Below are 15091 nucleotides of genomic sequence, written 5' to 3'. Positions count from 1 at the left end.
GATTTATATGTTTGAAATGTAAGCTATCAGCGAAAAGTTGATTTTCATTTATTGCTTCTATTTTGAAGGTGGTCCTAACATGTTGAAGTCTCCCTAATCTTTTTGCTATGATGAATTTGTGAAGTTGATTTAAAATGTTTTCAGTGTTTACCTGAATTAACATATCTAGCTTTTGACCAAATTTTCAAAAATTCATATGCATTCTTTAGCCTCACACCACAAGAAGGTAATATATTCTTTTCTTTTCAAATTTTAGGTTAAAAGTTATGGAGTCCTAATGATTTAAATTTAAAACAGTTTTAAAGATTTGTAGTCTCAGTACAGTCTTCTTTATTCTAAGAGAAAATAGAATCATGTTTAATAATTATCTCGAACCTCCTTAATGACTCTCTTACCTATCCATTTTGAAATATCCTTACTTCTATTTTAGTTCTTCTTTTACTACAGTGGGTTTCTAAACTGGTACTTATAGCAGAAATCTCACTTATTTCTAATAATCATTCCCATTTTATCCCGTTATTTTTCATCCAGAATTGTTTTTCTGACGTGTAAGAACTTCAGTACTGGAATCTCATTCTCCTTACTATAAAGTACAGACACTTAATTGGACATTTAAGGCCTTCACATGACCCTTGTTTTTTTGTTCAGCCTTCTTATCCATCCCTGCCTGTCCTACAACATCTCCAAATTCTGTTCTAGCAATATGAAATTGATTTGAAGATTCCCAAAAATTTTGTGTCCCCTCTGGCCTTTGTCTCCTACAGGTCTCACCTATGAGTTGATTATAAAATCTAGGAACTTAAATATTCTTTAGACATTTAGTGTAATATCAAATCAACATTCCATTTATGGGTTTGCAAATATTGCCAGACTTGGTGGCTGTCCCCGCAGAGTACCTGCTCTGAAGTGACCTACTCCTAGAACTTACAACATAGCAATCAGTTTGTTTATTTTTCTGCCTACTACACAAGCTCTTTATTTTTTTTAACATTTATGCATTTTTGAGAGTTAGAGAGCGACAGAGAGAAAGCAGGGATGGGGAAGAGAGAGAGGGAGAAGCAGAATCCGCAGCAGGCTCCAGGCTCCGAGCTGTCAGCACAGGGACCAATGAGGGGCTCGATCGAACCCACAAACCATGAGATCGTGACATGAGCCGAAGTTGGAGGCTTAACCAACTGAGCCACCCAAGTGCCCCACCTTTTTTTTTTCTTTTCGTACAAGCTCCTTTAAAGACAAGAGCCATATTTTATTTTGTGCAATATTCTCAGGGCTAATATGGTACATTTGACTCTTGAGCAATTCAGGTTTGACCTGAAAGGGTCCACTTGTTGTTTTTTTGTATAGGTAATTTTTTGATAAATACAATATAGGAATATGAATGTACTTTCTCTTCCTTATGATTTTTTTAAATAATATCTTCTTTTCTGTAGTCTTATTTTGTTATAAGAATACAGTGTATAATACATAAATAAAATACATGTTAATAGATTGTGCTTGTTATCAGTAAGGCTTTCTGACGACATTAGGCTGTTAGTGGTTAAGTTTTGGGGGAGTCAAAAGTTGTATGTGGATTTTTGATTGCCCAGGGCATCAGCACCCCTAAGACCCACACCATTCAGTGGTCAACTATACTGAGTTTAAAGTGGATGTGTAGTGTGTCTGGATTCAAGCTTCCTCCCAGAAATCTGACACTATTTCTCCCTGGATCATTTAATAGTTTATCTCAAAATACTGGAAAACATTTGATCCTAGGGAATCCAAAGCCAGTCTTGGTAAAACAAAAGAAACTCAATGACCCTGCGTATACACTTGCAAAAGGCAAACTTAGCATGCCACCACAGTGCACCTTTTCTCGTTATCCCACTGTGAGTCATTATGAGCCTCTGCCAGCTACTGCAGTGAGGTCAATGCCATCCCTCTTTTTAGGGGTGTTCATTCGACTCTTGGGGTGTTCCTGTCTCTGTTCTTTTCTCTCTGTTTTCTCCTAGCCATCCAGATCAGCAACACCACCCCCTACGAACCATGGAAGGTTCTTGAGTAGCCAGTGCCTACTGTGATTTGTAGGCACCGACCACTCTTGCACTAAGGCAGAGGTGAAATGTTTTGCTTTTTGAGGCTTCTCTCCCATATTATATATGTCATATTTGGCCACTGAGCTAGGTATTCCCTTCCCACAGGCTCATACAAAGGTTTCCCTTTCACTTTACCTCCAACCATAGAGTTTCAAAGAAGCAGAAGCACTAATGCCAATCCACTAAGTGGGTAAACTGAAATCTCACCTGAAACCTAGGGTCTTTCCTATGTCTGGCAAAGGATAGAGTACCTCTAACCCTATTAGACTCATTCTTCTCTTATACCCAGTGGCTGGAATTAGTATCCTAATTTCTAACTTGCCATTTCTAGGAATTGGTCAGGAGCTCTTCACTTTCTTTTGACTTCTAGTCTAGTCTCAGGTAAAACTGTTTTAAGTCATTGCTTATGAGCACAGGCTCTAGAATCCAACCTGTTTTGGATTCCAGCCCTTGCTGCTGGCCAGCCATGGGCCCTTGAGCTAGTTCCTTTACTTGGTTTGATTTACAATTCCTCTCTATATAAAATGGGATACATATATTTTCTAAGCCATAGAGTTCTTATGAGGATTAAGTGACACATTGCATGGAGAGTGCTTAGTGGGTTGCTTATACATGATAATGACTCAATTAAGCTTGACAATTTTGATGATAAAAATGATGGCATTTTGGCTTTGGTAGTCTTTATGCCTTCTAATTCATTCTTATATTTTTCCCATTTTCCTGAGCACCACATAGAGATTACTAAATTTAGTCCCTGCTTGAAGAACTCTCCATTCCTGGAGAGAAATTGGGCAAACAGGCAGTAAAATATAGGCTAATAAATATGAGCTATGCCAGATGACTAGAATAGCATCCCTGGGGAGTGGAATAGGGACATCTTACTCAGAATCTGGAATAAAGCAAGGTGTATGGACCATTCAAGGTTCTGAGTCATAACTAACGGAAAGTGACTTTGGTTACCTTAGAATTATCTAATTTATTGGAAGCATATCAGGTAGCTCATGGAATCGATGGAAGGACCTGAAATCTAGGTTTAAAACTCATCAAGGTAGACCAGAAGAGGCTTCCAGAAATACATCTAGCATCAAGTTACTAGATGAATGTGAATTCTAAACTGCTGGCATAGCCATGGTCCACTGGTGCACCAGAGGTACCATTGCCAGTGGATATTGCTTGTGGCTATCCCTGCCAAAAAGTATCTAAATTATTACTTCTTTTCATGTCATTAACTTTAGAATTAAGGTTTCTTACAGAATCATCTGATACAGCAGAGGATGGATTTTTTTTTTCTCTAAAGGGCCAATTAGCAAATATCTTAGTCTTTGCAGGCCCTATAATCTCTTTTACAACTACACAAGTCTGCTGTTGTTGGGTGCAAGGAATCACAGATGATACATAACTTAATAGGCATGGCTTGTTCCAATAAAACTTTATTTGCAAAGATAAGTGGCTGAGGGGTGCTGGGGGGCTTGGTCGCTTAAGCATCCGACTTTGACTCAAGTCATGATCTCACCTTTTCCTGAGTTTGAGCCCTGTGTCAGGCTCTGTGCACAGAGCCTGCTTGGGATTCTCTCTCTCTCTCTCTCTCTCTCTCTCTCTCTGTCCCTCTCTCTGCTCACACTCTCTCTGTCTCTCTCAAAATAAATAAATAATTTAAAAGCATTAAAATGACAACGAAGGTAGTTGCTTGACCAGATTTTCCTGGTAGGCTTTAAATTGCTAACTCCTGTTGTAAAGCAAGCTTAGGTCATATAAGTAGGCCCTAACTGCCACGGGTAAGGGAAAATAAATAGCTGGAGTTTGGATTCCATTGTAGTGTTAGGTCATGTCTCCCACCAAGGCTCATACAAGGGTAGATTATTGAATCTTTGGAGAGATCAAAAACTATACATTCATAAATAAACACATTTCCCGTACAGCATTCATGTTGGGTCTCAACAAAAATGTCCTGAATCTTTTAATAAGCTAACCCTTGAGCCAGTAAGAAGGGCTGTATTGGTATATTGTATGATAGTGTATTAGTCAACTATTACCCTAATATAGTGGTATCAAGCACCCCAAAACTCAGTGACTTAAAACAAGCATTTATTCTCATGGCCATGTATGTTTAAGTTGCCTATGGTTTGGCTGAACTAGGCTGGGCCGAGCTGGGCAGCTGTTTCAAGCCGTGGGTTAGCTGAGGTAGGCTCGCGGATATGTGTTGGTTTAAGGTCGGCTACCTTTTTCTGGACCCAAAATGAAGGGTGGCATGCTTTTCTCCTGACAGATCACCAGAGCATGGACCAAATTTAACCTCCCTTGTAGGCTTATGCTGATGTTATGGAGCACTTGTGGTCTGTGTTGTCATTAAGTCCAGTCACATTCCTTTGGCCAAAGCGAGCCTGACATCAATAGAGTGGCAAAGTTGTCTCTTCCTACAGTGGAAGGGGAAGAGGAGTGAACATTTGCTAGACAATAATCCAAACTATTGTTGATAGTTAATAATTAATAATAAAGAATTTTTTACAGCTAGAAATGCCCTTAGTGATTCTGTCCTGCTTCATTGTTTTACCAGGAGACTAAATTACAAAGATGTTAAATGGCTTGCCCAAACACATTAAATAGCACATCTGCATATTTCCATTTCACCAGAATGTTTAGCTCTAATAGATTTGCGTAGTTTATACTCACAATAAGTTACAAATATCGGAAAATGCATTAGACTCTTTGCATTCCTTAGGCAAAGGTTTTGAGACCATCATTAATCACCAAATTCATGAATGCTATAATGGCAAAACTCAACTTTATTAAATGTCCTAAAGTAAAACAGACATTACTTTTTAGGTGACGGCAAGTAGAGAATTAAAAGCCAGAGTGATTTGTGACTGCTCACTCATTATCTAAGAGACCTGCTTTCATACCTTCTCTTCTGGCAAATAGAATTTCATCATGTGTCTCAGTAAAGTTTCACATCTCCAAAATACTGAAAGTGACTTTTTTTTTCCTGTGGAAACACAAATACTAAACACAATAAATATTTACCTCATGAATCTCATGTATCTGAATACCTATCCATGTATATGGAGATATATATATATATATATATATATATATATATATATATATATATAATCTTTGAAAACGATATATATATATATAAAATAAGCATTTAACTTTATGGGACATTAATATTGCTGCTAAATTCTGTTTTCATCTAATTCTTGGTGGATACTCACTACTTATGAAATATATCTACAGGAAACATGTGAAAAGAAAGAAATAATTAACCTAAGATCCACCTTGTATTAGAGAAATACATTCCTTTCTTTCTTTCAACAAATACTTAAGGAGTGCCAGGTACTCTGTTGTCTTTACTTTCTTTCTGATACCATGTTTAATATCCCTCAAACCATTAATGAATTTGCCCCATTTTCAGGAAATTACTCCCCAAACCTAAGAGGATAGCACAGTTCAAATGAGATAATAAAAATAAAAGCAGTTTCTAGACTACAAATTGCTGTACAGCCATAAGATGGCATTATTGTGTAGCAACACAGTTCTCATCTGACATCAAGTAAGTGGCTTTTTAAAATCGGTATTTCTCCATGGAATCCCATTTAGTCAGATACTTTGGGATGGCTCACCCATACATGTAAGTAGTTAAATTCAAGGTGATTCTGAGCTTTAGATCTGATGTAAAGAGGACATGAGAGTAAAGTAGTGATTCTTATAATACTGAATTTTTAGAGCAAAAAAAAAAGTGTAAAAAATTGGGGACAGCAGAGTGAGGACATTTGAAAAATCAAATTCTATTATCAGTGGTATTTCATAAAGTAAGTAATGAAAAATAATGCTGCAGAAAAGAATCCAGAGGCAAAAGAATACATATTGTATGAGTCCATTTCTGTAAAACTCAAAAATGGGCATTTGGAGGTTAAAGGTCAAATACGGTGTCCTTTGTTGAAGAGTAGTAATTAATAAGGGCAGGAGCAGATTTTGGAGTCCTGAGTGATGGTTCATCTCTTTATCTGGATGTTGTTTGTATTGATATGTTTTTATTAAAAAAGTTTATGAAACTATGAATTTGTGATTTGTACACTTTTCTGCATGTATGCTATACTTGAATGAATTTTACACTTAAAATTTTAAAATAATCAATAAATACTTTTTTAAGTACAGGAAAGACCTAATCCCAATTTTTTTTTAAATGTGTAGCTTACAGAAATGCATATTACATGGTTATACTTTTGGCATTTCACCGTGGACCCCTGAACACTTTATAATTGACCAGTACCTCCTCTCAGATAATTATGTGGGCACTACTGTTCTAGAGAAAAGTTTTTCCAAATTTACCACCATCATGCTGGGATCACAGTGCCACATGTCAACAGGATGCTGGGGGATGGACAGCAGGAAGCTGCTTCCCCAGGGATTTCTCCTTTGTTTAGCTCCTTTATTGCCAAGACCACAGTGTTGAAGCACTCACAGACTCTTGCTGCCATTTGTACTGCATGAAGGAAAGTGAGACAATGAAAGAAATGAAAGGGGAGAAAATAGGAATAGAAACGAAAGAAATCTGATTTGAAGAGAAAGTACCTTAATCATCTCTGTATTCAGACTAGGGAATGAGCATGTAATTCTGCAAGCCCACTCCTTTTTTTTTAACATGTATTTATTTTTGAGAGAGAGAAAGAGGGAGAGAGCATGAGTAGGGAAGGGGCAGAGAGCGAGGGGGAGATCCAGAATCCGAAGTAGGCTCCAAGCTCTGAGCTGTCAGCACAGATCCCCACGCAAGGCTTGAACCCATGAACTGCAAGATCATGACCTGAGCCCAAGTCGGACCGACTGAGCTACCCGGGCACCTCAAGCCCACTCCTAACACAACTTTCTCAAAAGCTTTTGCTCTCTCACTTGTAATTTTTCCACGAAGACATTCAGTAAATAGTTTTCTCTCATGTCAAGGTGAGGTAAATAACCCCTACACCACTTACAGACGGGAAGAATAATATACTAATCCTCATGTCATCACCATACAATTTTATCCTCTAAAGTGGAAGCTAGAGGGACAGATGCATAATCTGGGAGCTTTTCCAGAATTGTTTGTTCCTAAATGAGACATTCAGCTCTAGCAGCATTAGCAGACTCTTCTATTTGTCACAGTGCCATATGTAGTTGGGAAGATACATGATAAGCACACACAGAATCCTGACAACTCAGGAAAGATTAACATTGCAGTCTTAGAATTGGTCTCCACCAAATGTGAAGATTTTCATGCAAGATGGTATCTTCATATCCGTCCTGTCTGCCTCCCCCACCCAGGTATATGTATATGTGCCAGTGCATTATTTGACTCTTAGTTTTTGAACTTGGGCGAATTAAGGGGAGATTAAAAAAAAAACAGTTCTGAACATGGGAAAGTCTTTTTATATCTCATTCCAGAATCAATGTTGTACCAACCAGGGAAAGGATTCTCATGCATTCATTCATCGGACTGATACAGAAGATGTGTTAAATTGAAGAAATGAAACTTTCTTTTTGTATCCCACTTTCTTTTTTCACTGTTGAGACTATGACTTATGGGGAAGGTTTCTGTTTTGGTTCTCCAAATCAAGATCTTTTTTTAAAAAATCCTTATTTATTAAGTTATTGATTGATAGAATTCATTTTTAAAAGTTAGTTACCTATATAAAAAATATTACATCATTTATGTCCACAGATGTATCAGGAAATATAGACACATGGGCACATTCACCAATTTACCCAAACACTTGAGAAATATCTTAAAATAGTTTAAAGTATATGGTTAACCTTCAAGTTTTCCCCAGTTAAGTATCCTATTCATTATCTGTTCACCTACATTTGTCTGCATTAATTGTTCTGATTTATTTTATTGGTTCCTGGGCATCAGAAATCACATCAATTTTGCTTGCTTCTATGATGCCCAGTACAGCACATGTGGTCAATAAATACTCTTTGATGATAATGATGATGATGATGATGATGACGATGATGATGAAAGCTATAATCTGACAGTACTGACATTTCATACACGCCAAACATAAATCATCAAAACTTTCAGAAAGGCAAATTTCTTACTAACCTGCCATCTTCTGTGACTGCCCTTCACCACACTTCACCTCTACACTATCTGCTCTGCCCTATCTGCTTTCTCTTGCATATTTCCGTTTTGGGTCTCCCCCCTCCTGCACATTACCTTCTATTTTATGCTCCTCTGTTCAAGTGGTCATATTTCTGCCCAGGCTCTGTATAGTCTAGACTAATCCCTACCTATTATGAACATCTTTCGCTGGCCAGTTGTTGCACTTTGCACACCACTGAGAGGGCAATTGTGAGCCAAACAGAGGAGTTTTTGTTTCCACCCAGCAGCCCAAAATGAAGCATATGATTTGACTGCTGATTCCAATTGCATGTAGGTTTTACCACCAGAGGGAAAGCTTTAAACCACAAAAGACTAATCCCATATAGTTGGTGTTAGGAGGTATTTAATGTTAATGTATTGACTACCTAACAATCTCATTAAAACAAACCAATTATCAGCAAACAATGTGCTTCTCTCATAATTGTTATTTTTTAAATTCTGTTTAAAACATGAATCATTCAGTATGGTGTACCATTTGAATTGGATACCTAAACTAGCCCTATATTTTTATTTCCTTTTGTTGAAGTTTTATTTAAATTCCAGTTAACATATAGTGTATTATTTCCTTGTTTACTTTTAATTTCTTCTGAATTCTTCATTGTTGAGAATAGCTGGTGAAGGAATTGAATGGAGGGGGCCTGTTGTATTTATTTAATGAAAGGGCTTTTTGAAATGCATTAAATAAAAGTTTGTTTCTACCTATCAGCTTATCTTCTGTATGTTCCTCTTGCTATTTCAAAGCATTCAAGAGTTGCAGAGTGATTTGCTTTTTATGATAGCCATTTCATACAGGATCATTTGCCTTATATCTTCAGCATTTTCAAATTCTTATAAATCTTTACAGTTCACATAGAGTTTAGTTTAAAACTTGCTTCAAATAAGAAATTGACTAGATATAAAATTCATATAATCTTAGAGTTAACCATAGATCAATATCCTGAATCTTTTTCTCGAAGTAATTGAACATTTTTGTTTCCCAGGATAGCTGTATACACACATTTCCATTCTTCACCATAGATGATTCGATTTCTTCAGGGCACAGGGGCTATAGTTTGCTTGTTTGTTATCTAAATAAACCTGTATTTTCATTATTGTCAAAGGGAAAAGGCTCTAATACAGAAACCAATCTTATGCCTGTAGGACTAGCCTCATTTGGGAAATAATGCCACTATTTAACTTTACTCACTGTATGTTTCTTGGTTTTGTCATATCGAAAATTTCCCTTCTCTAAATATACACTTTCCCCTCTAAATGGAATAGACAAGTTTTGGAAGAAAGCGAAACTGTGCTAAATGTAATCTTTCCAGAAATTCTCTTTATCAGTTAGAGTTTGTTTTGGTTTCACTACAATGGAAGCATATTTCTCTCTCCTTAAAAATGGAGGAGTATGCAGTCAAGGCAGGTATAATAGCTCTGCTCATTCCTGCTTTCTGCCCAGCTATCCTTATATGGGGGCAATCATTCACATGTCGCAAGATGGAACTCCCACCACATCTGCATTCAAAGAGGCAAGAAGGGAGGAGGGGAAAAGTGTCAAAGTGTGCATATTAAATGTCTTCTAGTGAAATTTCCTGGGACTGCTTTGTTTTACACATACTCCGTTGGCTAGAAGTCAGTCACGTGACTACACCTAAGCTGCAGGGGTGGGTGGGAAATGTTATATTTATTCTTGAATGCTGTGTGCTCTGTCACAAAGTGTACTTTTATGGAAAAACAGGAGAATGGATATTGGAAGAGAACTCACAATCTTCAATGTATTCTTAGAAAAAGTGTATTTTGTCTTGTATTTTAAGCAGTCCTAAGAAATACATAAAAAAGGTAGCTAAGACTAGAGTTAATCTCCTTCCTCTCCCCTTTTGTCCTTTTATGAACTCTGATTCAGGTAACATCTCACGCTGGCTTCCTGAATTCTGCTAATATAAAAGTAGAAGTTTTTCATCATTGCCCAACACCAGCCTGTTCTGGCCCTCCATGTTCTCAAAACATTTTCTTATTAATCAATTTTTGTCTCACACTTTCCCGTCTTCCCATCAAAACCAATGCTTAGCCAAGAAGAGAGATGGTAACTTAATTGCCAGAGTGCTCCTGGGTTATATATTCCCTACTTATGTTGACTAAACTTGGGTCATTGGTAAATTATAGCAGGTTAGGTCACTAGCACCGAGAATAACCATTAAAAAATAAGGATGTAAAGCCAAAGCAGAAATTAAGACAGTGAACTGAAATTTCAGGACATTACCTTTTCTGGACATGGGAGCTGGGCCTTGCATAAGATTACAGATCTTTTTACAGACGAGGAGCTTGAGATGTAGAGGGCACAAATAATTGCCTCAAGCCTACATAGGAAGAATATGGCAGAACGTGTATTTTGACTCAGGTTATGAACTCTTGTCTTCTGCGCTCCTTCTCTTTTATGCATTTCACAGAGGATTTCTTGTGCTCAGCAATTGTGTTCTCTCTTCCAGATGTCATTATTCAGTAGCAGCAACAGGGATAGATATAAAAATGTATAAAAATTCTTGTGTCTGAAACCACAGTGTCTTAAAGCAGTGTTTAATATTTGGAAGGCAGTATCTTCATGTTCAGTATCTCTAGAGAAATAGATTGTGATTCTATCAGTTGCTTGGCAAAGTCAAGTGATAAAGGATCTTCTCAAGTGCTTGAGGAACACTGCCTTTTTTAAATTTTTTTTATTTTTTTGCAGCCAAAGCCCTACACTTCATTCATGACCATGTGCAAATATTACCATTTGGAATACTTTGCTGGTCTCAATTATTCCAGTTTCTGTGTTCCTAGAACTCTGTTTAAGTAGCTCTCTTATAGGTGCTTATCATGAATGTAAATGTCTTACATCACTGTGTGCAACTCTGCACCATCCAACAGAGTTTTTGTTTCTATACAGTAAAAACTCTGCCATACACCTCCTATCACGCCTAAGCCAAACACATTATACTTCTATGATAGCTGCTCAATACATAGTCATTTTTTGTAAGTGAGGGGTCCTTAAATGTAAATGATAAACGGCTCACTCAAAAGTTGCAATATTTTAGAATGAATAAGGTTCTTGTTTCTTTGGTTAAGAAGAATTTCATTCCCATTATAGTTTATTCAATAAAATATTTCTGTAGGGTAAATTTCCTCATATTTGCTTTCAGTTCTACATAATAATACTGTATTAGGACTTTGAAGGGTGGATAGCAATATATGAATAACATGAGATCTCAACATGTTCTTTATGGTATTTGAGAGAAATAAACAGTCTCTCATAAAGAAAAATATACCCATTAGTCACTAAAGTCAGTGTATCCTCCTGATAGAAGTCAGCAAACTTTTTGTGAGCTGTCTTACTTGGTTTTCAGGTCTGCTCTTCCGCGGGTGGGGAGGGAGGACAGAGTTTGTTGCCACTAAAAAATTCTGACACAGTAAAAATCTGTTTGCTCTGTGAGAAATGCAAATTTTTGCCTATAAGGCGATTTTCACAAGAATTATTTTCTTATTAGTTTTAGTGTATCCGTGGGCTGTCTCAAAGTCCTCTTGAAAAACCTCAGTTTCCTCAAGGGAAAACTGCCCATTACAAGCTAAAACAATGGTTTTTGAGAGATTTCTGCTTGAAACAACACATTTTAAAATATTCTATGTGGTTTCCTAAAATGGATAGATACTTAGAAAAATAAATAACAGTTTATATGGACATTTTCAAAATTCTCAATATTTGAATAATTTGTATATTTGAGTAAATGTAAGCTGTATTTTTTTTCAAAAAAGATGAATTTTATGTACCTTCTCCTGAATTTCTTGCTTGTTTTATTGCTTTTTTTCATTTCTGTCATGTGTGCTTCTCTAATATTCAAAGATAACAGTAGAAACTAAGGATTGTCATTCCATGCCCTTTGTTTTAAGGTAATCCTTAGATAATCAGAGATATAATTCTATAGTCTTTATGGGTACCTTCCATAAAGTAGTAGCTTCGTGATTAGGACATAGATACCAACTCTTATATTTGTCCCATGTCCTTTTTCCCCACCTTACAATAATTTAGAAGGAACCCAGGGTAGCTGTCCACTGGGGCCTTGCCAAAGTTTGCCAGTATTGGTCAGTTGCTGTGACAATAATTCTGTCTAACAAACACACCCAGAATTAACAATAAATCATCATTTTCATGCTTACAGGGCTGCTTTGAGTCAACCCTACTTCAGCCTGTGGGATTGTAGGTTGAATGAGTAGATCCGATCCACTCGTTTCATTCAGGGGCCCAGGCTGGAAGGGCAGAAGATACTTGGGGCATATTCTTCCAGGGCAGAGTTCAGAACTGTCAAAATGGCAAGCAGAACCATATGATTCTCTAAAGACCTTGACTTAGAACTGACACACTGTCTCTTCTCTGCACATCCAATGGTCCGATCAAGTCCCATGGCAAGCCCAAACCTAGAAGTAGGGGAATATACATTGCTCACCATGAAGCCATGCCAAGAGTGAGGATACATAATACTACTACAGAATAGAATTGGGAATAACAATTTAAAATACTATACTACCTTTGTAGAATATAACTTTCTGGGGAAACCCAACCGACAGCCCACAATCAACTTGTTGATTCCAGTTGAACATGTATCCTGAATCCATTTTTTCACAGGTTTTATCTCTAATCCAGGGTGTTGGAGGTTTTTCTATTTTACAAAAACAAAAACAAAACAAAACAACAACGATAAAAAACACCTCCTGTAATATTATGATGTAGAAATTTAAAGACCCTTTAAAAATAGAATACTGAAACAAACTTGGAGTCACAGTTTTATTTACCAACTTGAGAGTCTCCTTGTGCTTCGGCACACTTGGTAGTTGGATTTCCAAATAGCATCATGACTTTCCATACCCAGCTGTCTGCTGCTTGAAACTACCATAAGCTGACTATCACGGCTCAGAGTATAGCCTTGAAGAAGGCCATCTGGTTTATGTCTCTTGGCAAAATTTGTTTAAAAACAAGCAGCTGCATGACAAAGTAAGAAGGAGTCTCTGTCTAGCTGTGGTAAATAAGGAGGTTTGCAATGCACATCATAAAGTATTTTGTAATGCAAGCCGACATTTCGACAAGGGAAGCATGATTTTCTCACAAATAAAAGAAAAAGCCACAGAATTCAACTGCAAGGAAGGGACTCTATCAAATTTATATTTGATATAAAATATATTTGATGTTTATATGGGTTAATATTGTGTGAAAAATAAGCCTATTTGGGATTAGATACACCTTCCTGTTAATAACTAGTTTTTGTATACTATCATAGAATCCAATGCTTGGAAATTATTCTTTAATTAAATTAGAATTCAAATTTCCTAAAGACCTATCCTTTGAACCCTAACATTAGTTGGTATTTAATGATTTATTGAATATTCTCTCTTCCCTTCTACTCTGCCTCTGTGTATCCCATTACACTCACTCGGTCTCAAAAAGCATACAGGCTACATATTTTTTTGAAAGCATGAATTGATTTTCCAGTTCATTTTTTTTACCCGTTAGTCTATCTATGGGGTCAGAATGGTTAAGGATTGGTTTTGGTGTTAATAAAACTTTTGAGGTTAAGAGTGATGGTTTGGTGGTACAGCCACTCTGGAAAACAGTGTGGTGGTTCCTCCAAAAATTAAAAATAGATCTACCCTATGATCCAGCAATAGCACTGCTAGGAATTTCCCCAAGGGATACAAGAGTACTGATGCATAGGGGCACTTGTACCGCAATGTTAATAGCACTTTCAACAATAGCCAAACTATGGAAAGAGCCTAGATGTCCATCAACTGACAAATGGATAAAGAAGTTGTGGTTTATATATACAATGGAATACTACTTGGCAATGAGAAAGAATGAAATCTGGCCATTTGTAGCAACGTGGATAGAACTGGAGGGTATTATGCTAAGTGAAATAAGTCAGGCAGAGAAAGACAGGTACCATATGTTTTCATCCATGTGTGGATCCTGAGAAACTTAACAGAAGACCATGGGGGAGGTCATGGGGGGAAAAAGTTATAGACAGGGAGGGAAGCAAACCATAAGAGACTCTTACATACTGATAACAAACTGAGGGTTGACGTGGGGTTGGGGAGAGGGGAAAGTGGGTAATGGGCATTGAGGAGGGCACCTGTTGGGATGAGCACTGGGTGTTGTACGGAAACCAATTTGACAATAAATTTCATATTAAAAAATAATTTAAAAAAAGAATAACAGTAGCAAACATCTATTTAATATAATCATTCAAGTTCTAAAAAAAAGAGTGCCGGTTTGGGTTTCTCCAAGGGGAGAGAAAGTAGCCTATGTTGAGTATGAGCAAGCCAGCCACTGCTGTGGGGGACTGGAGCTTATTTACATGGAGAGAGGCCCGGAAGGCATAAAACAGGTGGATCTCATTCACTTCTGGCAAAGGGCATGAGAACTGTGATGTTTATGCCTGGCTCTTCTTAGTCGTTTTTAAGGTCTGCTCACTGTGTCCTACATTCGTATGTAGTGTGTTCTCTGCTTCAAAAAGCCCTCAGACTAACACATAGAGTTATGAGCTAGATTATACATTGGCCAGGTGACACTGGTGTGTCGAGAGAGTGGGTGAAGCTCCATCAGGATCTGCTACACTGTGGGGGGCAGCGGGGGGACATTATTCCACTAAATAAGGCTCACTGCCCTTACTTACCTGGCTGTTCACTCTTCTGCTTAGTTGTGCTGCTTTTCTGATTCCTGCAGTTCTCTGAATGGTGCCTTATCCTAAGCTTTTGCATTCTGCTCCTTGTGTCTGTACTTGTCATGCTTCCTCATTCACTTGTTTGTTTACCATTTTGCTGATGTTTACCTTTGTCATGTCTATGTACTTAACTGCGAGTAGGTCTTTGAATCATTGAG

At 37.4% G+C, this 15091-nt stretch overlaps 1 protein-coding gene across 16 annotated transcripts in view; it reads left to right on the top strand.

Annotated features, from left to right (window-relative positions):
• The window catches only part of DMD (dystrophin), a 2092562-nt gene that overhangs the window by 976921 nt on the left and 1100550 nt on the right, over nucleotides 1-15091 (top strand). The window lies entirely within an intron of this gene.

The sequence above is a fragment of the Acinonyx jubatus genome, chromosome X (assembly GCF_027475565.1).
Source record: "Acinonyx jubatus isolate Ajub_Pintada_27869175 chromosome X, VMU_Ajub_asm_v1.0, whole genome shotgun sequence".
Taxonomy (NCBI): domain Eukaryota; kingdom Metazoa; phylum Chordata; class Mammalia; order Carnivora; family Felidae; genus Acinonyx; species Acinonyx jubatus.
Note: the sequence above shows the minus strand (reverse complement) of the source record. Positions and strands in the feature narration are given on the sequence as shown.